General features: G+C 40.0%; 1 pseudogene; it reads right to left on the reverse strand.

Moving 5' to 3' along the window:
• Positions 1–6248: 6248 nt before the first annotated feature.
• LOC127756328 (disease resistance protein Pik-2-like) lies at positions 6249–27983 on the reverse strand (annotated as a pseudogene).
• Between the last annotated feature and the right edge of the window lies 1 nt (position 27984).

Here is a 27984-nt window from a genome sequence, read left to right on the forward strand (position 1 = left end):
ATGAGTAATATTAATCTAGGGTGGATTCATTAGTTAAAATAACACAAATATTGATTAAACTTCCTATATGCAAAAATTAGGAATTGTTGAATCGAATTTATATGGAAAATACACAAAAATCGGGATAAATAGAAAAGTCACTGTTCATTGCACTCCAGGTGCTCGACACGGTCCCCCTAGCCCCGCCCCCTCCCCTGCCGCGCGCGCCGCTCGCGCCGCGTGCCGCCGCCTCGCGCCCCGCGCCGCGCGCCCGCTTGCCGCCACGCGCCCATCCCGTCGCCGCGCCGCGCGCTCGTCCCGTCGCCGCGCCATCGTCCTTTCGCCGTCGCCATCCCGCGCCGCACCACCCGCCCATCGCCACCGCCGCCCACCCGTCGTGTCGCTGCCCATCGCATCCCACCACGAGCCCGCGCCGACATCGCCACCCCGTGCCGCGCGTGCTGCCGTCCCGTTGCCGCGTCGCCTCGAGCCCCGCGCAGCCGTCCCGTCGCCGCGTCGCCGCCCATCGCCGTCAAGCCCGCGCCGCGCCGTCGCTGTCGCGCCGTGCCGTCGTGTCGCCGCCCATCGCATCCCGCCCCGAGCCGCGCGCCACCGCTGTCGCCGTCGCCATCGACGTCCCGTCGCCGCGCGCGTCCCATCGCCGCTGCGCGCCGCGCGCCGTCTCGTCGCCTCGCGCCGCGAGCCCGCCGCCTCGCGCCCCGCGCCGCCGTCGTTTCACCCTTCCCCCTCCTTTCCCTCTCTTTCTTCCCCTCTCCCCTATAAAAACCCCGGCCCAATCCCCTCCTCCACCCCACTCCATTCCCTCCTCCTCTCCCTCTTCCCCTTCTCCACGCACCGCCGTCGTCGTGCCGCCGCGCCGCCGTTGTCGTGCCGCCGCGCCGCCACCTTCGAAGCCGCCGCGCCGTCGCCCCGGAGCCGCCGCGCCGTGCGTCGCCGCCTTGCGCTGCCGTCGCCGTCGTCGCCGCCACCGCCGCCACCGGTGAGCCGCCTTTCCCCTTCGCGTCCACCGCCGTCGCCGCTTGGGTAGGGAGAGAGGGAGCCGAGAGGGAGAGAGACAGGGAGGAGCCGGGTGGAGGAAGAAGAAAAGAAAAGAGAGAAGAGAGAGGAAGAAGGAAGGAAAAGAGAGAAGAGAGAGGGAGAAAAGAAAAGAAGGAAGAGAAAAAGAAAAGAAAAGAAAAGGAAAACAAAAAGGGGGAAAAGAGAAGGAAATAAGTAGGAAAAATTAGGAGAAATTTAGGACACTTAAAAAAATATATTAGAATTTAAGTATAGGATTAACGAAAATATAGTATTTGCAAAATAATGCTATAATCATAGATGTATTTAAAAAAACTAAACAATTAGGTGAATTATATAGATTATTGTAGATTGTTTTTAATGATCTCTACAAATGATCAATTCGCGGTAGTAATTTAGATATAATTAATTAGATGAATTCTTATAGGCTATTATAAATTATATTTGGGTAATCTCTATAAGAAATCGATTCACGATAGAAATTCGGATTTAATCACTAGGAATTTTAGACGTATATTATATTTAATCATTTAGCCATAGACTAAATTAAATCGTATAATATTATAAGATAATTTTAGGATTCCGTCCGATGTTTAGCTCGCAATAGAAATGTCTAACCTATTATATGGATATAATGCTCGGTTAGATTAAATTAAAAACTTATGACAACAAAATATTTATACCCGCAAAATAGTTTGAATCGAAATTGGGTTTGCCTTAGTTCGCGAATAATAAAGTTAATATAAAGAAATCGACTTTCGCATTCGACCTTTATTTGGATTTATTTGGATTTTAATTTGAATTCTAACCGAATTCAAATCAATTTTCGCACGTAACTATAGAGCCCGAGGGAGTTGCGGATCCAAGCGAAGGTCAAGACCCGCAAGACATTGAGCAAGGCAAGTCATCACTATTCCTTGAACATGTTGATCCCAATTGCGAAATTATTTTGTTTACAAATAAAATTGCATGCAATGATGAACATCCTACTTGTGATTATGCCATGCCTTGATTATTGTTTGCCCTTATTCCTTCGTAACCATGTTTACGTATGAGTCCCTAGTCAATTATGACAATTGCTTAGAAATGCTATTCTAGAATTATGCATACTCATATTTATCAAATGCTATATGCTTGGGCAATTACCTTTGGGAAGGTAATTGAGATGCGGCAATGATATTGATGACATGATTTGGGAAAGGAAAAAAAAAATAAAACTAAACAACTATTTTCGACTGGGGCGGACGGAGGATTTGGGTGGTATCTGGAAAAGGCTAGTACCGTCCCCGGTCAATTAAGGACCGAGCCATGAAGTTAAGCATGAAACGACCCCCGTACAACCGTACTTCTCGAATGGGTATAGACCTAGCGGATTAGATAGCCGAGCGGAGGCAGTATCCCTGCATAGATGGTTCACCCCTGAGTGAGGCAGGTGCGCTACGATGGGACAGCCGTTGAGGTAGGGCCGAGAGGCGTGCCCTACATCGGTGTCGCCATTGGTAGGACTGCCATGAGTGTGTGAGAGAGAGAACTTAACTTGAACTATAATTTAATATGTGTGTGAGACTTCTCTTTCCCGGGAGCGCCAGAACTCCTCTCACTGCTAGAAACATGGACACCTAGAGTGCATGAGGATTTAAGTTCATGGAGCGGGTACTGCCAATGCGAGGTTATCGAAAAGCTTTGCCGTGACGCGTCTCATGTGTTGGGACGAGGCTCATGTGTTGGGCAGTTGCGGAGTGCGGGTAAAGTGTACATCCACTGCAGTGTGAGTAAACCAAATCTATTCGAATAGCCGTGCTCGCGGTTATTGAGCACCGGGACATGTATTACACTTGGCTAGACTCTAAATTCTTAACCTGTGTGGGATGGGATATTGCATGATGATTTTTATGCTGATGGAGCCACTTCCTAAGAGGAAGGAAGGTGGACGTCCTCAGAAAACCATGACGACTCAATGGCGGGAAGCTATCCTTGGGATCACAATGGATGGTGGACAGAACCGTCATTGTTTAATATGAACACTGGTACTAAAATTTGATTAGTCTGTGCTAGGTCTTAGGCTTGTGAAAAGAATTACAAAACCGGCTTTGCGCAAAGGAACCATAGCTATCCTTTGAATACCCCTATCATGTGCATTTCTTGCTGTGGTGGCTTGCTGAGTACGGTTGGTACTCACCCTTGCAAATATAAAATTAATCAGAAGCGGGAGATGAAGCTTCGGAGGATCCCTATGCCTACTACCAGGAGGGAGAAGAAGACGATGGCGCTCAGTAGGTCTTAGTTACGGTCGTTGCCTGTGGCAATGGCATGCCGCTGCCTGAATTCCGCTGCCTCATCTATTTCTGCTTTTGGATGTATTCCGGACCGCTCGGTTCGATGATTTAAGAGAATGCCTGCGGGCTTATGATGTAATAATTAGCACTAGACTCTCGTGTATGTGCTTTTGGTATTTCAGCTATGAATTCGTGTGTAGCAGACTACTTGATCCAGGGAAATGGTACTGTTTACACGAATGATTCCTGTTATAGAAACGGGGGTCCACAGGGAGGGGGAAATTGCTTGATGCATCAGCTCGATTTGAGCCGATGCATCAAGCCGATTTTTTTTTTTTGCTTTCCAGAGATCACAAAGGTGCCGGTTCTTCCCCCAAAAGTGACTTTGTGCGGTGTCCCACAGCTAAAACCACGAAGTCGTGATGTCCTATAGCAAAATTTGCCTATAGAAATTTGCTCAGAAGAAGTAGTGAAAGTAAAATGTCAATGGAGATTTAAAGAGAGAGAGAGAGAGAGAGAAGAAACAGGCTATGATTTCAATATTTCACATGTTTATTATACTTTTGCCTAGGATTAAACATATTGAGCGGGTTCCATAACACAACTTGGAATTTACTCAAATAGGGTGAAATTTCGGTGGACAATGGCAATAGCAATAGCAATGACAAAATTTACTCGAATTCACCTTTGCACACCACGGTGATCGAGAGCACTCCACTCACCATACCCCACGGCACGGTAACCTTCCTTTGAAACTGAAAGCCTTATGGTGGCAGCATGGTGAGGCCAATATTGGCCAATGCTAGTGGGTGGCGGCCGCACTCCCGTTCGCTACACTGGCCTTGCCGGCAGCAATGGTCTGCCCTTCTCCGTGCCCGCAGTTTACCACTCTGCCCTGCCCATGTACGCTTCTCCCTCTATGCCATCGCTGCGCCATCTTCAACAGTGCCCCGCCACATCCGCCAATGTTTACCTCTGGATGGCCGTCATTCTCCACATATGCCATGCACATATACTCCTCTTTCCTGCGCTCATGCTGTTGAGCTCATTGTCCGGTCACGGCAAACAAGAAGTTGTATAATCGCAAAGGGTCTTTCCTACTCCAAAGCTAGCCAGTAATGTGAGGGATTCTTCCACTTATATATTATAGGCACATTGCCCTTACATATAACCAATGTGGGATTACTCAATAATCTCCCATTTCACACATTGGTGTCCCTTAGCCAATTACTGCCCCTTCACAGTACACCAACAAACCCTTGAGTCCAACAAACCCTTGAGTATACATGTCCTGTAGGCACTCACGGTACATCAGGCCTTCACACTCTAGTGTCCCTCAAGCCAAAGATATTAAATTAGCCAAGCTCGGATACCAATTTTATGATTGCAAAGGACTTTCCTGCCCCAAAAGCTAGCCAATAAGGTGAGAGGCTCCTCCACTTACATATATTAGGTCATTTGCCCTTACACAAGCAATATGAGAGTATTATGAAGGATCGCACAGCACGAATTAAGCCATCCAGAGGGGGGGTGAATGGTTTTAGTACCCAAAAACCAAAACTTTTAGTGAAATTAAAGGTTACTCTTGAATCGATGAAGATTGGTCTGATTGTAGGTCCTGCGCCGGTGTGATCGTGCTTGTGCCGCCAGTTTGACCAGTGTAGGTCGCCCGGTCTAACCGCCCGATGTGCCATTGTTGCTTGTCGCCGCCGTCGGTCTAACCGCCATGCTTTTGGTGGTTTGACCAGTGCATTGCCGCCGGTTTGATTGTCGGTATCCTGCCAGTTAAACCGCCAAGCCCGAGCAAACACAAATTGAAAACCTCTCAAATTAGATTGAAAGTTTATTACTTTTATTCGTGTTTACAAAGTGCAATAATAATACTCCTTACAAAAATCTTGACTAAACTCGAAACCCTAACTTTTCAATCAACTTAACTCTTTCAAAATAGATACCGGGAGGCTTCACCCTCCCTCTCTATTTATACCCGAGGTAGCCAGCCTAAAGCCATGAACCCAACCTGTGCAAGAAGTCCTAATCCCCTAGGAAATCTTATCGTACAAGAAACAAACTTTACAAACTCCAATCATACCAAATTTGGACTCCTTTAAATTCGACTCCGCATCCCATATGCACACAATATCACCATCGTATGCTATATGGAATCTTCACCAACCATGTGCATTGATCTTTGGTAGCATCCCGCATGATATTATGATCATCCGGGTATCATCTTCTCCCAAGTTGACTCCCAATCCATCACCGGCAACGCTCTCCCGATGCATCAAGACTCACCTACACATGAACAAACAAAGAAACCATATATGAGCACAAGTTATCTCCAACTTGACTAAACATTAGCATACAACAGTATTACATACGCATAGAATCCATTTAAAAGCCTTCTCTCCAACTTGACTAAACATTAGCATACAACAGTATTACATACGCATAGAATCCATTTAGAAGCCTTAAACATGATTTAATCATAGATATTCAAAGAAACAACTCGAAATTGAAACGAACACAGAGTCGACCGGTCAGACCGTCAGGCTAGCTAGTCTGACCGTGCAACACATGCCGGTCTGGCAGGACCACCATCCAACAATCTCCTGTTCACCATCTAAAAGTCACACATCTCCAAAACCACTTTGCCAATAATCTCCAAATATCAAAACCAATTATCTCTTATGTCGATTCTTCATCACAAAATAATAATCAAACACACTTTGATTTTGCATATCAATACAAGCAAGAAGAAACAACAATCAACGATAAATTTCTCAAGTCAAATTAACCAAAAATAACATTTTCTAAGACAACTAGCAGTCTGACATGTTGATATTACATATATTTCAGCAATACTTTGAATGATTGGTTTGATCCCTCCCGGTTGTTACTCTCAGTCTTCAGCTGCTTCACTGTACTATGCAATGCTTTGTTGTCTCTCTTACATCAGATTTCCACCTCCTTGAGGCTTATCAAGTTTTCCACACCGACAAGTTTCCTCTCTACATCTTCGAAATTTATGATGAGCTTCTCGAGCCTTTCCATGGCTTCATTCTCAAACTGGATAGCTCTCGGCTTAAATTCACCATCGCCATAAGGGACAAAGAAAAGCTCCCTTAGCACCTGGAACTTGAAGGTGGTGCGTGCCACCAGCTCTTCATCTTTGCAACAACTCCTATCTAAGCTAATCTTCAACAGGTTAGGAAGCTTGCATAAGACACTGTAAATTTCGTCACCATGAAGATCTATCCACAAAGCTCTATATGGGTGAGGTATGTGAGTGACTTCACCCAATCTGGCAAATTGTCAATGGTGCCACCTATAAGAAGGTGCTTGATATGCAAAGGTGGATTAGGAATATCGTGTAGAAACTTCATATTGTTAGCACCACGTGACATGTCTTGAACACCGAAGTCGTCTAGATAGCATATCTTGCTAATGGAGCTTGCGAACTCTCTGAGGACTTGCCCATCATAGCAGTCGCAGAAATTGAGGATGACATCGAGGTATCGCAGCTGCACCAGGTCACCAATCTCTAGCAATTTCAGCTTCATCTTTACGGAGTTCCAGCCTAGCCAAACCTTTTAGCGATTTCATCTTCCCTATCCCTCGGGGCAGCCTCAAGTGTACCCGCCAGGCGTTCCTCTTGGAAAGGCCAAGTTTCTCAAGCTTATCTAATTTGACTACCGAATTTGGGATCGCTTCAAGGAGTATGCTGTATAACAAAAGAATCTGCAGGTGCAACAACTCACCAATCTGACTGGGCATGATAGAAATATTTGTATTATTCAAGTTTAAGTATCTGAGGAGGAACAATCGACAAACATGTTTAATATCTTGGTCTTTTAAGTCCTTGCAGTCTTCTAGGTCTAGTACCCTAAGTAGGGTGAAATCAGGCAGTCCATCAAGCACCTTGCGGTGACCTTGAGGGCGGAATGTGGTCAGAGATCGGATTTGTCGCATGCCTGTCTCCAGAATAAGTGACCTTGAGTCTTCACCCTGAATAGATAGGCGACGGACGTTATTGTATGTCGTCCCTCCACCTTGGCCTCCTATCAGTCTAACAAAGTTCTCTTCTAGGGACTTGGACACAATGACCTCAAGCATCATATCATGCACGCAACACTGTACCACTTCCCCATCGTATTCCACCTGACCTGGCTTGATCATGTTCCTGCTCAGTAGCTCCTCGTAGCAGGTCTCTGCGACCTCTCGTGATGTCAACCCCCGTATCTCGGGAACCAAGCCTTCGGCGATCCATCTTTCCAGTAACCTTCCCTTTGGCACCATGTAATCCTCTGGAAAAATGCTGAGGTACATCATGCAAGCCTTAAGATGATGAGGAAGGTGGTTGTAGACTTGTAGCTTAGTGTGATTATGCGCCTCATCCCCTCAAGGGTAGGATTGCTCTCCATCTGAAAACCAATTGAGTTGCTAACTCGATCCCACATGCCTATATGCTTCCAGGTGACTTGTAGCTCGCCAAAAAGCTGGCAATTCTAACATGGCTAGGGGCATACCACCACATTTCTTCAAGGTACTATCCTTTGCCTTTGCCAGCTCTGGAGGACAAGCATTGTTGGGGCCAAAAACTCTGTTGACAAACAGCTTTTCGGAGTCTTTTAACTCAAGGTGCTTGACATGATACATATTGTTTGAGTAGTGTTAGCCTGGATGCATACTTTTGGCCACGGTCTCTATCCTAGTGTGGTCACAATGACTCTGCTGCCGTGGTTGTTCTCTGGCAGTTTGGTTCGGATTGAATCCCATGCTTTTATTGACCACACATCATCAATGACAATGAGGTACCTAATTGAATTGGACATACAATGAACAATTCAAAAGATTTTGTCAACAATATATCATGCACAAACAAATACTGCAAACATGTTACACTTATTTTTATTAACTAGGAAGTAAGCCCGCGCTGATGCGCGGGCATTTTGCTTATTGATGATGAAAAAGAATGCTAAAAGAAGTACGTCACCATATTCAGTATAATGGATAACATAAAGTAGATTACCTTTTATTTGTAAGTAAAAAAGAAAAAATATATATGCTATGAAATTGATCATAGACATTGATATAAACAATAAGAATCTCTCTCAAATTCAAACAAAAATCACTTAGCCCCACTTAGATGTAAACTCGTCTATCACTACTATATATTATCGTTGTGTTGAAAGCTAGATCTTTTCAATATATGGAATTGTATTTGTACCATCAAAATAAGCCTAACGTATCAATAATACAATGAAAAAAATATCATGCACACTTCACACATAATTGTGCATGTCTCATGTATGCTATAAATACTCTAAAATATTGTTTCTACCAGTCAATAGAATAGCATCGTTAAAATTATATATGAATGGCCCTCTAACGGAGAAACGACTATAGCAGCTAGGACTTTCTTCTCTGATGTCTTTAAATATGCATCCCATATTGATTTTGTTGTGCCCCTCATAACCGACGTGGAGCACAGATACTTTATGCCTACTTTAGAATTAACATGTACACTTATAGAGCATGGCATAGATAAGAATGCCGGCAGAGCCATATTGCCAATAGTTGACTTCCACTTGGGCCACCTCAACTCAGCATCCCAGTACACTTACAGCAGCATAGCAACCTCTATTTTTTCATTTTTGGTGTCTTCGAGGGAAGGAAAGAAAGAAGATGGATGTGATGAAAATATTTCTTTTTTTTTTAGTTTTGAGTCCATTTGTGATAGAGAGCAGACACAATTTTGTTTATACTAAATTTTAGTGGTATAGCTAGAATATTTTCTTTTGAAAAATGAGCATGGTTGGAGTGCATTTGTACTCACGTCAGTGGGGTGTATGTCATAGATCCATCACTTATACCTGACATATTGAAATTTCTATCAACTACAACAAAATATGACATAAGTAGTTTATGCGGTTGTCGCTGGATTGTTCAATCGTTGAAAAATTATTTGGCAAAGAAAAAGCCTACATGTATGACCATAATTCTCCCGATGAAAATGTTATTTTTGTATGTTTTCTATGTATCATGTATGCTTATCGCTCCTCAAATACCATCCAAATAGTTTTGAATCATCCAAAACAAATTGTGAGAATATACCTGAAATTTAAATTTAAATTTTATAAGCATGAAAAACATAGCTAAATTTCCTTTTTTCCATTTTTACATATATATAAATTCAAATTAGCGTTGAATATTTGTCCAGTGATATTTGACACCATACAAATATAAAAATATGACATGAAATTATTTAGCACTATAGTATAGCCATTATGAGTCATTAATGGCTTGTTTAATTAAAGGAATACAACATGATGGTAATTGCATGTATAATTTAAAAGTTATGGACGTTTATAGACAGGTGATATACGATGGTACAATATATGTTGTCAAGTTTGCTACTTTTTTTGTGACTATTCATGTAAAATGTTAGAACATAGTTCCATGTGCATTTCTTTAAATTAAAGCATAGTGCTTAACATATTTTCTTAAGAGAAATTAGCTGGCACACTATTCAATCATATTGACCAAATTAATTACAATCTGCCTAAAAAATTAATAGACTCAGTGGTAGCGATAAACACATGGAATAAAATATTGGCTCGAGTAATAATCTCACTAACATGAGTTAGCGGGTTTTGATATTATTATGGATCTAATAGTTTTTAGATACTTTTTTTAATACTTATATCATAACCCCGCACTATATTAAAGAAAATGTAAAGATAAGCTGTATCAAAGAATACTCACGCAGTGTCACGTGGTTATTATAGATCTAATTTAGCTATGCATGTTAGTGGTGAGTAAATGGTTGTCAATACTAATTGTTACGTGACAAGGACATGCAAAAGGATATAATGTGACATTTTAGTATTAGAATATAGTTAATATATTTATAAATTTCCACAGAAAAGATGACCGGTGAAAATTTGTAAATGAATATGGTTTCCACTATTAGTTATTCAACTACAGGGGGAGTAATTTTTAAAGGCTATTTCAATAAGAAAGGCTATAATAAAATATTTGGACAATGAATATTATGTACATGTAGGTGAGCTTTAAATAGGATTTTAGTGAGATCAGATATGTGATGTTGGATTCCGTCTATATAAACGTGTGTTACAGACGCATTTGTAGGGATGTGAGTGTGGAGTTGCGTATATATATAGTGGTCTGTGTGCGTGTTCGTCTACTGTATAAAATAAATAAATAAAATATTCCATATGTGAACATTTTTTAATTAAAATGTAGTTAGTATAAAAATATAGTTAATATAGGATGCAATATATTTTCTTCTGTTTTATACTTGTCGTAGGCTCTTCGGACCTTCCATTATATTTGAGAGATGAAGTGAATAATTCAAGTCATCAAACAAACATAATGAAACATCCGACGCCTCGAGAGAGAAATATTGGAGATATTGCTGAGCCCTTAGCCTGCCAGTCAACTTTAGCCTGAGATGTGCCCGTCAAACCACTCAAAGGCGGCGACCAGATGTGTTACACATTCAGGAGACTTGACAAAAATGGCTAAAGATCTACAACCTCTCAAATATTCCTAACTCATACTCATGTGAATCTAGTTCCCAGGATGTGCACTAGATTCACACTTTCATCTTAAGTATGATTATACATAGCAAACACAACTAAGATGAAAGAAACTTAAGACTTACAACAACTTAATAATTACATAGGCCGACCGGCCAAATAGACTTATTAGAGAACAACGGAAGCTTGACTACCCAATCACAAGCACACCGACTAGGGGTTTACCCCTATTAAGTTCTCATCCTAGAAGAAGCAATCGGAACCCGCATCACTCAAAGACTAAGTCTAAACCTACAAACAAAAGGTTATATCAACAGCAAGAGTCAATCCTACTATACTACATGAAGTATACTACATTGTAAGGCATATTTTAATGTACTAGCAAGCACAAGTCAATCCTACTATACTACATTGTAAGGCATATTTTAATGTACTAGCAAGCACAAGTCAATCCTACTATACTACATTGTAAGGCATATATTCAAAGGAAGGCAATATGTAGTTCAATTTCAGCATAAAGCAAGTTTTGTTTCGCAATTCTTTTGTAAAGGAGTTGATGCTTCAATTAACAAAACAAATTTTAAGTTTCAATATTAAGTTCATCATAATTCCATCATTATCAATCTCTTGTTGTCATCCTTTGACAACAAGTCATAATATATCACCACACACACACAACTCAACACATTTATCAATTTCAAACCAAGGTCATATGTTCACATTTTAAAACATAGTCTATACTCATGACACTTCACCAAAGCGCTCATGACCGTGAGCACGGCTAATCGATTAGTTTAAAGAACTCTGCAGAGTTTGTACAGCTTTACCCGCATGATATGAACTCTCTAGTTTGTTTTGAGTTTGCAAGACTCCACCACACTCTTCATGTTGAATGTGATCTAGAGGCCATAATGAAGCCTTTACACTACTTAGAGCCTAACCTTGCACCAGCACGATACGTGTTCCTCCATCCTAGACATACTTGGAATATGCCTAGAACCGTTAAGTGGCGGGCCCACGCCTTAAACTTAACGCCGTGGTGGCGGACACAACGGGACCCCACCCATGTGGCACAATACCGTTGTATTGGACAGACTTAGTCACCTAAACTACCACGTCGGGGCAAATAGGAAGTTCCTCTGAATCATCAACTAATTCCTCAGAATTATGGACTAACTCATACACACCGGCCTACCAGAATGCAAGTCTAGTCCTAAATAGATTAATCAGCTTAGGCCATCCCATACTAGCACATGTGGATGTACGAATAACTTTAAATGGGTGACACAAGTTTGGTCCTTATGGACTTTGGCAAACACTCCCCCTATCGGTATGCAACTAACACCATATGCACACCACTTGCCGCCCCAAGTATAAAATCACATTTTACACATTTTAGTTCGCAAATACCTATCATATTAATTTTATTCTAGCAAGGATTCATGTATCAAAATCATATTTTAATTATAGATGGAATGAGCATTTGCATAGTTCTATGCATGGCTAAGCAAGTAGTTGCACATAGAGCATATATAAACCCATTTGAGCACAATGAGTGTACTCTAACCATTTCTAGGGGTTCAAACAGCAAGAGGATCAATTATTCAAGGTGGGATATGCAGCAAATAGGCCATAACTACCTTAACCCAATTTTAAATACCGATATAGGCTAAGTTCACATGCAACTTTGCAAACAAACATTTTCATTCCTGAAATCATGGGATTCAATGTGTTCAAAGGATGGAAGGAGAAAACTTGCCTTGATCAGAGAAATGTTAACACCTAATCCACTCCTTCACTGATTATGCAATTATCTAGATAAAGGACACGTTATGCAATTAAACACCAAAATAGCTGAAAATCCAAAATGCTCTAAAATGCATGATTTATGCACAGTGATTAGGTACTGGTCTTAAAATGAATTTAGGTGAAAGAATTTTTATTTTATCTTATTCCATTTGGGAGTTATGAATTTTAGAAGTTTTATCGGTTTATAGTAATATAGTCTTAGGTACTGTTACAAAATACTTTTGTAAAGTGATTTTTATTATATTAGACTTCACAGAGGTGTGGAGATGTGTTTTCTAAGACTAACACATTTGGTTTCACAATTTTTGGATTTATAATGAATTCTTTATGCATTTTACAAGTTATAACGTGTTATAGGTGTAGTGTTTTATATGTGCATGACTCTAGAGCTGTTGGTTCAGAACATGCTACCTCCTGCTAAAACATTTTTAGTTCACATGTTTATGGTTTTTACTACTATGGTTCATACTTTATAAACTAGGGGTGCTCTGATCTAGACTAGCAATTATTCATAGCTAGAAATTATTATATGAGCTGAGTTCTTCTAAGTTTTAGTGGATGGGAAAGAAACTATGGCTCCACTGTTCTAACAAGTTTTATTTAGGTTTATTCATAGCTAGAGTGCATTATAAATACTTCTACACATATATTTTGGTTAACCATTACTAAGTAATTAACTCCTAGGTTATCTATTTAAATATTAGAGCTATCATTTGTACAAAAGGTGTGATATTTTATTTTATTATGTTGAAGCTAACCATTTGCTGGTTCTATATAAACTTGGTTCATTTCATTTGGACTAAAAATGAATTTTATACAAATCTTACAAATTAAAGGCTGCTCTATGTTGGTAAATCCTTACATGAATATTTAGAGACTTTTACTACACAGTAAGTATATAATTTTATTTCATAATCTGGGAATACACATTTTGATGATTCTACAGAACTTAAGTTTACTAAAATTGAAGCTAAGTTGAATTTTATATGAATTTCTAAAGTTTAGCTTATCTAAAACTAGTCATTTTAAAGATAATAGTTTTAGAGGCTTTTGATGCAAAATAAGTAATTTCTTTTATTTCATCTAATCACAGAGTGCATGATGATGAATTTTTAGAATTTGATTTTGTTTCAAAATGAGTTTAGATGAATTTTCTATGTATTTTATAAATTTGTATATGCTTTATGTATGACTTATCTTAGATAAATGTTAGAGGCAAAGTTTGTACAGTGAGTGTCAAGTTTTATATTCCTGGAGTAAAGTTCATAACCTTAAGAATCTACAGCAACTGGAAACACTTCAAAATAAGTTATATTTGATTTCTTATGGATTTTACAAGTTTCTGCATTTTTCTGTTAAACATATATTTGTTTGGGCATTGCGTTAATTATTCTCCAGTTTTTAAAGGATGGGTCCACATGGCTGTGAGGGACCAATATGCAAAAAGGCCCTTGAGGTTTCTAGGAATCAACCCGTAGTCTTAGGGCCATATGTCAGTGTGTTTCTACGATTGTAAACGGATCCCTGCACTTAATCTAATTCACGGGAGTCATCCCTCTGCTCTAGACAGAGCAGAGCTAGCCATGGCTGAGCTCGATCTCGAGCTCGCCGGCGGCAAACGGTGGCTCGTTTGAGGTTGAGGTCAAAAGATAAAATGAAGAACAAGCTCTCGCGATTCCATTCCTCTAGTTTTCTTGGTTAGGGGACATCGAAGTAGCGCCGATGGCGAGTGTGAGCGGAAGGTGTTTTCGGGTGATGGTGCATGTGCATCTACAATCATGTATTGGTTAAGTTGGTGCATGCATGTGAGTATTTCAGGTTCATGGGTATATACCATGGTGTTGGCCGGAGTTGATGAGGTCCAGACGATGGCGGCAGCACACGAAAATGGCTTGGCGACGGCGCTTCACTCTGGGATGACGTCAACGACTTGATCTACCAATCCATCTGGCATGAATGAGGTCATACGTTGTTAGCGAGGTCTCAAGGATGCTTCACGTGCAAATAATCAGACAATGGCTCACCGGAGAAGGCGAAATCGACCATGGTGACGGCGGCGGATTCAAATCGGCGCCGGGGAAGAAAAGATGCGTTCTCCGTGTTCTTGATGTCTTCGGCTGGGGTTCTTGAGGCGTTTTGAAGAGTAGTTCAAGGTGAGATTCTTGGCGCAGCGGCTTGCTCCGAGATGGTCGAGGATGGCTAGACGACGACGATGATTGAAGCGGCGGCACTCCGGTGCGTGCTCCAGGGCGTCGTCGGCGTGGTCGCGTTCCGGTGGCTGTGATGCACAAAACGGGAGGTGGTCAAAAGAGAAATGGTTCGGCATTGTGTGGAGATAAGGGAACGCAAAAAACATAGAGATGACCTCGACCCGATCGGCGTTGGCGAAGGTCGTCGCCACTACGACCGGCGGCGAGGTTGAGGATGACGGAGAGGCTGAGGACCTCTCCCTCGGCTTCTTCAGCTCCAGAGTGATGTGTGGAGTTGGACGACTCGGTCTGGAGGAGATGGAGGCATGACTCAGTGACTTGAAGGCGTCGACACGTCGTCACCACGCGTCGACCCGTCGTCACCACGCGTCGACGCATCCAGGACTCGGGCCCTGTTTGGAAGATTAGCCCAGGGCTAATTTTGAGAGCTAATGTTTAGTCATGAATTAGTAGGCTAAACATTAGCCTAGGGAGGTATGTTTGGATCCATGGGCTAATTCAATGCTAAAAGGTGGAGAGAGAGGAGAGAGAAGGAGAGAGAGAGCTACTTTTTATGGTCCCCACACAAAATTAGCCCTATTAGTACCCTTGGAGGGGCTAATGTTTTGAGGGGGGCTAATTTACATTAGCTCAAAATTAGCCCACATGTTTGGATCCTTGAGGGCTAATTTGAGGCTAAAAGATAAGGGCTAAACGTTAGCCCTCGTAACCAAACAGGGCCTCGGTCGGCTATCGATCTCTCCCTCTCTGTGTTTCTTGGTCGGCTAAGGATGAGGGACAGAGGAAGGGCGAGCTGGAGAGGCTGCCAGGTGGGTCCAGGTCATGGCAAACTAGGCTAGGGTGAGAGGGTTGGGTAAGATTCTAGGTAAACTTGATTTTTAGATCATTTTTCGTAATTATTTTCTTCTCTAACTTTGTAGCTTCATAAATTAATGTGTAGACAAGATTATCTAGTGTTGATTTTACTGGAGGTAAATGATTACACCTAGATTCCATTTGCTTTGGTTGCACTTAAAAATAATGGGTATACTGCTCACAGAAATTAAACAAAGATGGGCTATTAGAAAGCTAGATTGAAATTTTAGGAGGCTTAAACAGAGGAGGAAAATTCTAGAAAAATTATATTTATTCATGATAAATAATCTAGTATTTGAATAAATTATTTCCCATGTTCACTTATGTGCAGTTAAATGTACTTTTGGATGAAATATGGTTTTAGCCGATTAAAATTTAATTTGATTTCTTTAAGTTGTCTGCTTTGATTGATTAGTTCGAGGTATCAACTTGAATGTTAACATGTTACCAAAATTACAGAGGATAAGTTTGTGCTAATCATTGTCCACATAAATTTTTCCATGATTTTATATTGCACAAAATATTTTAGAGAATTAGGATGACCTTTGTTTGTATATGTGTTCCCACTTCATAATTGCATATAATATTATTATAGGGATTACATTAAACTTCTTTTAGACTGAGAAGATGATATTTGAGTTTAATATTAAGTCCACATGTTATCACCTAAGATTAACTATAGGTTTGTTTAGTGAAATAATTCTTTTAGATTATGCTCATGGGACCTATTATGGAATGCAAGACCAAAACTCCAAATGCACAAAGAACTCGACCCTAGGCATGCATTATGTACATGTATGCTCATATGCTTGGTGACATTTCTAGTCTAACGTTGGGAATGAAAAGATTTTATTTTGCTCTCAAATTTTAATCATGCAATGGTTTAAGTTGGTCATCACCTAAGTTTAAAACGGAAATTTTTGCCTCTCAAAATTGGAGAAGTTAACCTCTAATTATTTTGACAAGAAATTTCTGAGTCCTAGAATTTCGGGTATGTTACAATACTGAAGACAGATCCTATTTTAAATAGTGAATTATGGTTCAAATAGTCACTATGGTAGAAAATATAGAGTGTAAAAGGAACCATAGAGAAGGGTGCGGACCACGAATTGTTCATGTGTAGTATGTATACAAACATAACATAACAGCTTTGTGTCTGAAAATTAGGAGGGAAGGATGGATTTTCTTTTTCCCAACTGTATCTACATGTTTTATTTTCTGCTTTTTTCAGCGAATAGCGAGTACCACGTGTGCTTATGTTTGGGGGGACAGATGGTAGATACGTATACAAACATAACAACTTTTGACTGTGTTCGCAAGTCTAGATTCTAATCCTCGTTTCCCGCAGGTACGATTCCCGCTACTACTAAACGGTGTATTTTGTTTGCAAACAAATTTTACATAGAAGTGGCTGTAAAAAATCATATTAACCCTTTTTATGTTTTCTAAACTAATACTTATTTTTTAAAAAATCTAATACTTAATTCATGTGCATAACCTTGTTTTCCCTTATTAGGACGGAAGGATTTTAACATTTTTTCCTAATCTTACACTTGTACAGAAGTATTATGTATGTTTAATTCCTACTTTCGTCCGGTGAACAGTACGTATGTATTTTTCTTGACGTACATCACAATAGTACAGTTTTGTGCTGTGATTATAGATAAATGCTTTTCGATAGGTGCACAAATTACTGTGCAGATTATGTATCGTGCTGAGTAGTTGTATGTATAAGATATTCATGTGATGGCAGTATGTCAAATTTGTTCTTCCTCTTCCCATACCATCGTACGTAGATAAGGAAGTAGGGTTTCTATCGTGTACACCCTCGTACTGTCATACATAGGCGGAAGAATATTAGAAGGGGTGGGTTAATTCTTTTTTAAATCTAATCTAATGATACATAATAACGGATCCACCAATTTAAATGAAAATTAACGGTTAGATGTGTTTCTGCCACGTTGTTATCTCCACATAAATTAGATATAAATTAGATATAAAGTTGCATATATTATTTTAATACATATATACAAGTTATTATTATTATAGTATATTTCTAGTGAAATTATATACTACAGTTAGATTTGAAAGTTTTCCTTAAAAAACACTCGACAGTTTTTTAAGCTAATCCCTAATATGAAACGGAGGGAGTATTACTTTTTTATAAGGTGATTTTTAATTTACGATGAATTTATCAAGACATGATAGGCACGGGGCGGTCTGCATATCCGGCGGAGTTCCAACTAGGGTGAAAACAGGACGGGTATTTCCCGACCAACCGCCCGACCATATTAATTCGGGTACCCGGAATTTTATACGGATATAGTGTTCGAATGCGGGTTATTTTTGGTGGATATGGGATCAGGTTCAGGAGCGCAGTATCCGACGGATACGGATTATCTGGTAAAAAATACGGATACTACCCGAATCCTATCTTACTATGAAGTTATCCCCCACTAACTCCTTAAGCTTAACATGCAAAGATGCCACATCATCATCCACTAACAATCATCACATTTAAACATCATGCAAATATGTTATATTATCTATAATTTTATAGTTTTTATAATTTAAGAGCTTTTAAAATACAAGCAAGTTAAATTATCATCCCACATAATTCACATAATGTTTCAATGTATATCTTTACTATGTTTTATAATATCCTACATACTTATATAGTTCATCCTCACTTAGTTAGTGCTTAAATGATTAATCTATGATCCAAATTGTCTTTCTCTTTTTTTTCCTCTAACTAACTCCTTAATCTTAACATACAAATATGACACATCATCATCCACTAACAAGATGCCACATCATTATTCACTAATTAACAAGATGACACATCATCATCCACTAACAATCATCACATTTAAACATCATGCAAACATGCTATATCTTTATAGTTTTTATAATTTAAGAGCTTTTCAAATACAAACATGTTAAATTATCATCCAACATAATTCACATAATGTTTCAATGTAAATATTTATTACGTTTTATGATATCCTATATACTAATATAGTTCATCTTCACTTAGTTAGTGCTTAAATGATTAATCTATGGTCCAAATTATCTTTCTCCTTTTTTTCCTCTAATTAAGTCATATCACATTAATTGCTTTTAGCCTTTAGATGATTAATCTACGTTCCAAACTATCTCCCTACTTTTTTTCTTCTATGAAGTCATACCACCTTACTTTTTACATTTGAATCACCATTCTACATACTATTTAAATTTAAATTATCATAAACCACATTAATTTACTTAATCTGATGTTATCTAGCTATCTTACACGTTATTTTTTTTATTGTTATCATACTAAATTTCCGCAGCAATGCGCGGGGTTTCACCTAGTATATATATAGATAGTACCCGTATTACACAGTACAGCCACAGACCGGCTTGAGGCAAGACCAAAGGCCAACCACCAGGCCCATAAACCCACCGGCCCAATACTGTGGCTGTGGTTGTGACTGGACCAGCCCAACGAATTGGTGATATTTTGGCCTGTGGTTGTAACTGTGACGTACTGTACTACTTTTAGCTTGTGCTATGAGCCTGTTACGTACTGTACTACTGTGTCATGTTTCCTAAGCCCCTAATGATCTAATATAATCCTATTATAGATATATAAAATTGTTAAATGATTATTGTCTATATGGTATTTATGATTGTTGCTTCGATTTCATATCCGAATAAGTATTCGTAATCGATAGTGTACGTATCCGTTTTGATATGTATTTGTCGTATATTTTTGCCTGATATTATTCGAGTTTATATGGGAAAGGTGAAATCCGACCCAACCCGACCCGATTTCACCTCTACTTCTAACACATGGGGTGCGGTGGGCCAGCGCTGGCACCTCCTCTACGTCTACCTAGTGACTCACATTTTAGAGGCGGCCGGATCTGTTCCTCCCTAGCATCGGTTGGGCGGTGTGTGACGGCGGCGACGACAACAACGGCAACGACATGCGAGGGTGCGAGCTGATCGAGCTAGCTTCCTGCTCCGACGTCGACGATGGTACGTTGTGATGTTCTGTACGTCGCTGTTGATGTGTTTCCTGTTGATCGATCCGTCTCTCTGGCTGTGGATTGATGTTGCATCATGTGTTCATGTTCATTTCCAATTTCCTTTTATCGCAATCTGTAAACGAGGAATTGGTAATCTTTCTTTCTTTTTTGTTTCGCGATGGAAAATCATTTTCGCCGGCGGCTAGCTGGCCGGCCGGTCAAAGGTAGCTAACACGAGCAGTACTACAGAGACGACTACGCGTCGGAACGTTCAATGTTTGACCGTGCAATATTCATCCGATGACTGGCAGCAATTTAATTTGTACACACAAAGCCTGCTGGTAATACACCCCCAGCTACTCCACCCTGCTTTTGCATGGCATATGCATCTTGATTAAATAGTTGAACTCTCACTCCTCCCAATGCAGTATACTAACAACCTTTCTTTCAAAACTTTAAATGATTTTTTCTCATAATTTACTTACCCGATCAATAATTTAATTACGTCATTACATTCGCTGTAATTTAATCTTTATAACAAGATCTCACATGAGTATATTTTGATAAATATATATGTGTATTTTTTTTAAAAAAAATCAATGTTGTTTCACTACTTATAAAATATTGTTTCATACCACTTGGTAAAATGTTCCACAGAAGTGTGACATGGAAAATATACTAAATGCAACAAAGGTAATCACTACACGAAACATTAAGTCCCAACAAGTGAAACATAAAAAAGATTCATACGCAACATATAATTTATTTTCAAAAACACTTAATTTTGTTAAAATATTTATCACACATGAAATATCGTGTTTGTATTTGTTGTAGAAAAAGAAATACTTGCTGGAACATTTTCAACGACATAGTGAAACATCGTGAAATCCATATTGAAACATCAAAATAACACGATGTGCAACATTCAGAAAAAAAAATCAAAAATCAATCTGAATACTATCATATGAGATCTTGTTACGAAGATTTAATTGAAACGAATCTAACGGTACAATTAGATCTAAAATCAGAAAAATGTTTTAACATAAAAAATCATTTTAATTTTGAAGACAATTCACGACACGTCCCTCTCATGCCGGTTGACTCTCCCATGGGTCCCACACCCCTTGCACACTTGGAGGCAGAGGCGTGCATGGAGCGCGTTCGATTTTTTTCTTTTGCTCGGAGGGCAGATGGGAAGCAATTTCCTGTGTTGCTCATGGGATGGGTTTGTATTTTGTAGTCCATACCACGATCTATTAACTTGCTCCGACAACTTTGTTTATCGGGTGAGTTATGTGTCAAACCATGCGCAAAGACTAATGCATGCATATGTTTGACTTGGGCTTTCCGGGCTGGTGCCAACTCTACATATATAGGGTCATATGCAATGACATGTATTTAGGAAATAATTTAAAGAACCAAAATGGTTTAAATATTTAGAATTGTATAGATAGACAGCTCGTCCACATAATGTGGGAGAATACTTTCTCCCGGGCGCCTGATGCTTCGAGGAAAAAATCGGCCGGTCGCTCCAACCTAAAGGCGTGTAGAATGGTGTCAAATAGCGGACTCTCGCTGTTGTCATGTAAGCAATTTGGTAACATGGATGAAAGCGAGAAAAAAGAGAAACACTGTTTCTAAACGTGACAACAGCTCATAGTCGACTCTTAGCTTTTATTAATGAAAAATTTGTTATACGAGGGTGGTGAAAAGAATTATCTCTATTAACATGAATTAATACATAGAGCTCTACTAGACTGTATCTTTTGTACATGTCCTATTAGTCCAATGGGGCCCTTTGAATTGCAGCTGGAAATGAAAAACAGAGGAATAGAAAAAAAACAAAATTCTAATATGAATACAAGTACATAAAAAAGAGGTTCGTAAAATGTAAGAAAAACACATGAATAACCTTAGATTGTACCGCAGAAAAAAAAGCTCATGAGAGATATAACTCAAATGAAAGTTTTCAAGAGACTATCCATTCCATAGAAATTTGAAAGGATACGATAATATACACTTCTTTGTTTCAAATGTCTCCTGGCCTAACACTGAGGTAGAAGGACATGTACCTTGCATGGATGGATGGGACCAGAGTGAAATGGACGAATGGTCAAACATGTGCTAAAAAGTCAACGGTGTCAAACATTTTGAAACGGAGGGAGTATGATCGATGCCTCTCTATATTGTTCTTTCACCCAAATTTGTGGATTCTACCTTTTATTTCAATCTTTCCGCTGATACCTACATACAATGGAATCTTCCTTAGCTGTTTGGATTTTCCTTCCGAGAAATTTATGTCAAACTGCAGATGTGTCTCACCAATAAGAACATAGTTCATTTGATTTATAGCTGTAGCTTTTCAGTTTTTCTTGTTATCTATTATTGAACTCTTGAACAAGTGATGGATGATTTACTTTATCAAACCACATTGCTGGGTTGGTAGGCAAATCGTCAACATCCCATTTTTCATGGTGAGGCTTGAGTCTGAGAAGCACATCGACTTCTCACTGACGAGCCCATTCGGAGGTGGCCCCCTGGCAGAGTGAAGAAAAAGAACATGAAGAAGGCTAGCGGCAGTGGCGATGGTGGTGGTGACGAGGATGAGGAGTGAGGAAAAGAATGAGAATCTTTTACCTAATATATCTACCTAATATGATCTTCATAAGAATGCTAGTGTCATGAGTACTTCAGCTGAAAAGCCCTTGAGACCACAAGGCCACTTGTTGGTTCAATCTAATGTTTTCCTCCAGGATATTTATCTTTTGTCTTGGGTTATTTAGCTTCTACTTAGCAATGTCTGCTCATTTTAATCCTGAAGGAGTTTCATGTGGTTTTTAGCCTGGTATTATGTTTTCACAAAGTTGCATCCTTCTGTTTGTTGCTTGTTTATGTCTTTACTGTCGATGGAGACATGCAAGCTGCATGCATTGCTACAACTTTCTAACTGCATTAATTCCTCGGTTCTTGTTAGCATGCTGTTTTAACTTTTAACTGCTAAACGGGTGTTTTGTTTGAAAACTTTCGATTTTAAAGTATCAAATAAATTCATTTTTTAATTTGTAATAATTAAAACTTGATTAATTATTGGCTAATGGTGTTTTGGTTCTGAGGGTGGCTAACTTAATTTTTATCTGCATCAACTTCTAAAATGGTTAAGTCCAAAACTTGATCAAACATATTTGGTTGCCTGAAGAGGTTAGATGAATGAAGTGTAAAAACATGTCGTAGAGTAAAATCACTATTGCATAATCAAAAGTTCATTGTGTATGTCAACGGTTTCACTGTGTAACGCAAAATTGCCCCTTATTGGTGGTTTATTCTAGGGATGAAGATGGTCGGAAAAAACCCTATACCAATTTCATTTTCATATTTTTTTCTCGAAAATAGAATCGGAACCAGAGACCTGAAAACAATAACGATATCTGTATATTGGAAATGGGAATATTGGTCGGAAGTCAAAAATTTATGTCGGAATCAACAAAGTGTGGCATAGCATATACTCTCTTCATTTTAGATTGTAAGATTTTCTAGCATTGCTCATATTCATTTAGAAGTTAATGAATCTAGATACATATATATGGCTAGATTCGTTAGCATCTATATAATGTGGGCATTAGTAGAAAGTCTTACATTGTGAAATGGAGGAAGTATTTAACTATGCATGAAGATAACTTTATAGCTTCTTTTTTATATTATCGCTCTCCTAAAAAGTGATTAAACTTCCTCCATTTCACAATATAAGTCATTCTACCATTTCCCACATTCATATTGATCCGTGTTTTCCCTGGTCAGTCTCCTTTTTAATGGGCTGCAAGCCTACCAGACTTCATTCATTCATAGGCTTCTGATGGGTTAGGCTGGCTGGCGGAAATTACGTACAAATACAGTTACCAACAAAACGATTGGAAAAACATCCATCTCATTTCCACTACCATTTTCAGAAGATATTACTATTTCCATTTCCAACACCGTTGGTTATCAATACTGATTAAAACGAATGGTGCAAACTGGAATCGGCAACCGGAAATCTTGGAAATTTCTGTACCTTTTCGAAACCTAGTTTAATCTTCTCATTTTGCTTGAAACTATGAGACAGAATTCACTGACCCATTTTTCTTACATAGTAATGATTAGCCATAAAATTAAACAAATGGTAAATACAAATTTCTATTTAGCGAAATAGGAAGGATGCACTACCGGAGAGCATAATACGTTATTGTGGTCAGCGTCGCAAACTGGACGAACTTGTCCACAGCGTCCACATATCTTGCTTGGCCCAACTAACCGTAGTCTATGATATCCTGCTTGGCCCAACTAACCCTAGCCCAAGATAGATCAAGTAAGAAACGAGAAAAAAAATCTATTTTCTGTTGTCCTGTGCATTCACCACCGTGGTCATCCGACGAGGCCGGTAGCCACACTCCTGACTCTGCTTCCAACCCTCAGTGTTCTGCACACAAAGGGGGTGTTTTGGCCTTCAGTGTGTAAACAATGAGCTACTGGGGCATTAGACCTTTGTTTGTAAACCATACCACTATACAGAATCGTCTTAGTTCATTTCCCAACTTTGTTTGGTATCTCAAACTCCAATATTTTCTTCGGCCATTTCATTTCACCACCAACATCCAACTTACACTACAGCAGCAATCTCTCCATTCCCACGCACAAAGGAGGTGGCTAGGTTTTGAAGTTGCATTTAACCCCCTAGTGGGTTTTGGTGATTAATGATGAATAATGTTAAGGGACTAATGAGTTTATTGAGTTACTCAGGTGATTAGTCCCAAGGTGAACTTAGGTGATCAAGAGATGCTTGGAGACCCCCATAACATTCATTCAAGCTGATTTGAAGCTCGAAGGACAATAGGATAGTTTAATATTTGAAATCGAGTTTTAGGAAAAACCGTACTATTAAGAGGGGTTCCAAGTGTTGTTCTGGGATATAAAAAGTGCTCTTAGTGAGATCCAAGTAGTAGAATATTTTTAGGAGCTATTTTTGGAAATGGCCCTGGCCCGGACAGAGAAGGCTAGCCGGAAGTTCCAGTCCCTAGACCCGAAACTTCTGGACCTTGTGTGTTGAAAATTTTCCTAAGTGTTGTTCGGAAGTTCCGGGTGTCAGGAAGTTCCGAATCCCTTCCAGTTCAAAAATGTGAGTAACGGCTAGATGACGTCACCTAGCCGTTAATATATCCAGATCGCACCCAGCTCACTTTTTGGCGATTTCATTTCAGTTCTTTCATGCCCTAGGTTTTTCTAGCTTCTTCCAAGATCCCTTTGCTTCCTCCACTCAAATCTAGAGCCATTCTTCTGAGATTGAATGAATAGATGAGAGTGTAGGAGTGATTTGGAGAAGGTTTGAAGATTAGGTTTGATTGAGCACTTTGGATATCTTGTGGGCTGTCACTTGGGCTTATTACTCTTGGAGATCTTCTCCTAGATGGTTAGGTGTTGCCCGCGAGCTTCCAAACAACTTGTGGATGTCCCAGAAAGGTTTGTGAAGGTTTTCCTCACCTCCACAAGGAAACAAGGTAAGTGAGTAAAGATTCTTGTGCTGAGTTTTCAGAGGTTCTCCTAAGTAGAGCAACTTGCACTTGTGGTCTTTTCTAGAAAGATTTGTGAGATGGATCTTGGTGGTCACTCAATTCTAGAAAATGACCTAGGGGTGTTGAGTTGAAGACCTTGGACTACTTCTGGGGTCTTTGCACAAGTGAGGCAAGGGGTTAATCGAGACCGGCTCTTTGGAGCACCTCAACGGAGAGTAGGATTGCAAGATCCGAACTTCGGGAAAAAATCGTCCTTGTCTTCTCTATGATGATTCTTTGCATGTTGCTGTAATTGTGTTTCTGCTCTGTCTTCCTGTAGTTTATTTTGTGCAATTTAGTTCAAGTCCTTGTTAGATATTCAGGTTTTTCTGTTGCCCGGAAGTTCCGGCAGTAAGATCACCGGAAGTTCCGGACAGTCTGAGCAGACTGGAAGTTCCAGTGTTCTACACCAGGAGGTTCTGGGCCTGCTGAATTTTACCGCTGTGAATTTGTTTGTAATTTTCAGGAAAGCCTATTCACCCTCCCCCCCTCTAGGCTACATCTTTGCACGTTCAGGTTTGAGATCAACTAATATTGTTGATGATACCATCATATGTTCAAGCAATTTGCAAACATTAACAAGTAGAAAATATAATTATGCTCGCCCAGGTGGTGGAGACCATGATACTAGTTTAAGATCATTACCGTTGCCAATGGCCTTCCCTTCACAGCATGGAACTTTGTTGAAATAAAACTCTTGCCACTCAAAGATCTCATTGGTAACATAGCCCAATGAGCATCTAAGGTGTCCATTGACACCATACACAACATAGTAGTAGCAACTGGGCTCCATCAATAGTATAAGATTAAAAACAATCTCATCTTGATGTGTTAGTCTTGCCAGTTGCAGCCAAATTAATCTTCCATCAGTTACATAATCTACCATAGGAGATGGCCAGGGAGCCTCAAGTTGCACCTTGTTTTGGCTATCTTTTAATGATCACCAATGGAATAGTTGAAACTCAAATCTCATCCTATTGTCCATGGTTGATGACCAATATAGCAACATATATCCTTACAGTTTTAACCTGATGTAAAGCACATTTGCCAACAAGTATTTCCTGCAAACATTCTATTCAATGACACAATAAAGCCTGATGATTATTATGTGGAGCACATCACTGAAAATGAGCCAACCATATTGATCCTTGGACTAGATTTCAGCAAGCAGTTCCATCTGAAATGGAGATATGCCCATTGTTGTCCTCCCAACAAGAAGAAGCACCACGTGAGCCAATACATTGTAGGAGGTTGGTTGCACATAAGCTTTGTGCATCACATGTTTTCCCATGTTTCTTGATTATTTTCTTTGCTTAAGGTACAAGCACATATATTCAACTTCTTCTTTAGCCCTGATGCATTTGCCATACTGTTGCAACTTACATGCTTCTATCATTTCCATAATGCACAGTTCTATACCCTTCAGGACCAAGCCAAACACATGAGAAACTGCACACCAATTATGTGAATTTTTGGTATAATCAAGATATCAAGTTGTGCCACTTTTCAACAACCTCGAAAACATACTTGCGTAGCTATTTGACGTCATGATTTCCATGGTGATATGAATAGTAGCCGTCTCTGCCCTATTCAAGAACCAAAGTGTGAAAAAACCTTGATCCCATGGCGTTGTGATAGATATATAACCTCACAAAAAGACTATCCTCATACTCTTTGCAAACATAATTCCCTTGTGTACACCACCTACGCCATTGTATTAATTGGCAATACTATCAAAGGCCCAACCACACTTGTGAACATCCTATGTTGTTTGTGATGAATTTGGAGGCCATGGTAGTGTGGCTAGCTGAGGTGATGGTGTGAATGTTGTCCGTGTTGACCATAAATAATTTAGTGAGGAGGCCTTAAGTGATGCCTTGGTCCCATGGTTAACCAATCCACTAATAACCATCAGCTGCGACTTGGCAATAATGTTTGATTATTGAGACAAACCATCAAGCATTTGGTGGGTGATATATATGATGTCAGTCTTGGTCACTGGTGTTGAAATGAGATAGAACGAGTCCAGCTCACGCAGAGACACCTCATTGGCATGATATTTATCATCACCGAAGCTATGTTCTAGCATCAAACATTTGGTGGGTGTTACTTTGGAGAAGCTGATGATTGCCATACAAAGGAAGAAAATGGTAACATAGTTGACCACCATCACAGTAGGCATGCCCAGAGCTGGTGTTGTCCCCCAGGACCTTGAACCGAGCTTTCCCTTTGTGCTTTCGTGGTCAGGACATTGTGCCAAACACTTGGTGGGCGCCATGCCATGGAGGTCATAGTTGGCCTGTGGCTACGATGAGGACACTGCAGAAGAGTTCAATATTGCTGGAACATCCACAAGCACGCCCAATGTTGACGGTGACATAGCATCAGCATGGGCATTACCGAGGTTGCCACTGAAACACAACGCCAAACATGTGGTGACCATGACAGCACCATGGCTAGAGGAGACAGTGTCGTGGCTGGTGGAGATGGTGTCACGGCTGGCGGAGACCTTCTCAGCAAAGGCCAGCTTCATGGAGGACTGGAGACGACCCAACCCATTGGCCACCTTGTGCAAATCGGTCGACACCTTCTCAACCAACACGATGCTCTGCCTCAATCTGTTGTGCACAACTAGGGTAGACGGCTCTGCTACCATA

The sequence above is a fragment of the Oryza glaberrima genome, chromosome 12 (assembly GCF_000147395.1).
Source record: "Oryza glaberrima chromosome 12, OglaRS2, whole genome shotgun sequence".
In the NCBI taxonomy this organism is placed as follows: domain Eukaryota; kingdom Viridiplantae; phylum Streptophyta; class Magnoliopsida; order Poales; family Poaceae; genus Oryza; species Oryza glaberrima.